The sequence below is a fragment of the Mastigoproctus giganteus genome, chromosome 14 (assembly GCF_048544385.1).
Source record: "Mastigoproctus giganteus isolate SK-2022 chromosome 14, ASM4854438v1, whole genome shotgun sequence".
NCBI lineage: Eukaryota > Metazoa > Arthropoda > Arachnida > Uropygi > Thelyphonidae > Mastigoproctus > Mastigoproctus giganteus.
Window position 1 is genome coordinate 69,833,903 of NC_143588.1, and position 2,487 is coordinate 69,836,389.

The 2,487-nt window shown below is 42.1% G+C and overlaps 1 non-coding gene across 1 annotated transcript; it reads left to right on the forward strand.

Moving 5' to 3' along the window:
- The first annotated feature begins 1,712 nt into the window (after positions 1-1,712).
- On the forward strand, positions 1,713-1,794 carry TRNAS-UGA (transfer RNA serine (anticodon UGA)). Its single transcript has one exon. It is a non-coding gene; the product is annotated as a tRNA-Ser (tRNA).
- Positions 1,795-2,487: the final 693 nt, after the last annotated feature.

Below are 2,487 nucleotides of genomic sequence, written 5' to 3' on the forward strand. Positions count from 1 at the left end.
TGCGGAAGAGTTTGTACGGTTCGTTGCCATGGTGATGGGTCCGGGACCACGTTCTGGCCGCGAGCAAAACTGTAATACGATAATTTGTAGTCAAAACTTAAGAGCGAAGTTGCTCATCTTATCAACGCCCTGATGGGCTTCGCTTGTATTTTTTAACGCGCACGGAGTGAGCAGATTGTTGGAGCTCGTAAAGCGTTGTTTGTAGCGGCTACAAAAATCTTAAACCATCCCGTAAGTGTCTCGCGGATCTTTTGAAAATTTACACGAGCCGAGAAAAAGTTGCGTGGTTTATGGGCGTCCGCACAAAGGCCTCGAGGAAGCCCCGAGAAGGTTGAACTTTGATGGGATGAAGGTGCGATTAAACAATGGCCGGGATCCGGCGAGATTCACAGGGAGTGGATTCATCAGAGCGGATGATGCGACACTGGGAGCAACCACAATCACTCCATGAAAGCACTGCTTCGCTCAATTACTACTCGATTGCCTTCACAGCCTGTTAATTAACTGTTACATATTTTTTCTGTTTTCCCTCCTTCCTTCTCTCTCTCTCTCTCTCTCTCTCTCTCTCTCTCACCGTTTCTCCTTTCCTTCTTTTTTATTTTCTTGTTCTTTCTCTTTTTTTCTCTTCCTTTCTCTTTCCTTTCTCCTGTCTCTCTTCCCTTGTGTCTTTTTCTTTTCCCTCTCTTTTCTTTCTTTCTTTCTTCCCTCTCTTCTTTCTTCTTTCCAGTGTCTCATTCTTGCTTTCTCTTTCGCTCTTTTCCCGTGTATTTCTCTTCTCTCTCTTCTCTCTCTCTCTCTCTCTCTCTCTCTCTCTCTCTCTCTCTCTCTCTCTTTTCCCGTGTCTTTCTCTCTTTTTTTCTCTCTCTTTTCCCGTGTCTTTCTTTTCTCTCTCTCTCTCTTTTCCAGTGTTTCTTGCTTTCTTTTCTTTCTCTCTCTTTTCCCGTGTCGTGTCTCTTTCTTTCTCTCTTTCCTTTCTTGTTTTCTTGTCCCTTGTCATTCTCTCTCTCTCTCTCTCTCTCTCTTCTTCCCGCGTCGCGTCTCTTTCTTTCTTTCTCTCTCTCTCTTTCCTTTCTTGTTTTCTTGTTCTTTCTCTTGTCCCTTGTCTTTTTCTTTCTTTCTCTCTCTCTTTATTCTTTCAATTGCGCTCTTCCTTTAGGCTGTCTCTTTATTCTCTCCTCTCTTCCTTTGTTTCTCTTTTCTTTTTGGACCTCTTCGCTGTCTTTGTTCTTTGCGTTTTCTCTCTCCCTCTTTATCCTATTTCTTTCTTTCATTCTTTGTTTCGTCAACTCTTTCATTTTCAGACTTTTTCTCTCTCGATTTTTCACTTTCTTTCTTCTCCCTCCCCCACTCCCATCCCTCTTTCTATTTCGGAACATACTGGAACGCCGCTTCCGTTGATAAGTTTATTTATTTGTTTATTTTTAATTCAAAGCGTTCCGATTGTTAAATTTGCAAACAAAAATTCTTGAGAATGTGAAAAGGTGGTGGTTGTCATTCATTGGGACATCAACTGACAGAACAAACCAGAATTGTATAATAAATGAATGTGTTGGATAAAAAAAAAAAAAAAAAAAAAAAAATTAATCTTGGCGTTCGGGTTGTTAATATTTTCCAATTTTGCCCGGGAGAATTCCTCATTATTTTTGGGGGGGAAGTCAATGAGGGGCGTCATATATCAATAACAAGCGATGTAGGAGAAGTTGGACCATCGAGCAGTCGTGGCCGAGTGGTTAAGGCGATGGACTTGAAATCCATTGGGATATTCCCGCGTAGGTTCGAATCCTACCGGCTGCGTATTTTTTTTTTTTTTTTATCCCTTTACTAAGAAATAGATAAACAACTGCATTGCGCGTGAAAATACAATTTATTGCGCATATATATATTTTCCTAGATATCATTATTTCGAAAAATGCGTGGTATGTACAGTAGGTCACAAATTATTCCATTACTTTACAAACGCTACAGTTATTTCTTCCTACTGCTACCTGTAAAATATCAATTTGTGTGTTCAATCACCAGATGGCAGCACCAATAGTTCCAATAACGTGTTTGAAAATGGCGACGCAGACAACAGTATCTTATGCACAAAATGCGCAGTAATACACCTCAGTTGAAGATAAGCTCACTACCATCGTCTTTCCCACTCACCATAACCGAGGAAGAGTTCATTCCATCGAGTTTCAATTAAATCCTCCGGTGGAGGGGGGGGGGGTTCCGTCAGAAATTTCATGGGCACTGCGACAAAGCAACGTCTGCTGCTGTACGACTACGGATCATTCCACGAGGTCAAATAATTCTGACGACATTTCTCCCCGGATAGTTCTCGAAGCGGGAGAGTTCATGGAAGGCCAAGATAGGCGGCACAGTTGCTTCCAAAGAGCGAGCGGAATGTCTGCGACAGTTACAGGTCACTGCTCATTTACGGAGTGGAACCGCTCGGCTGCTTCTACGATCATAAAACTATGAGGTGTGTCGAGGAGAACATTA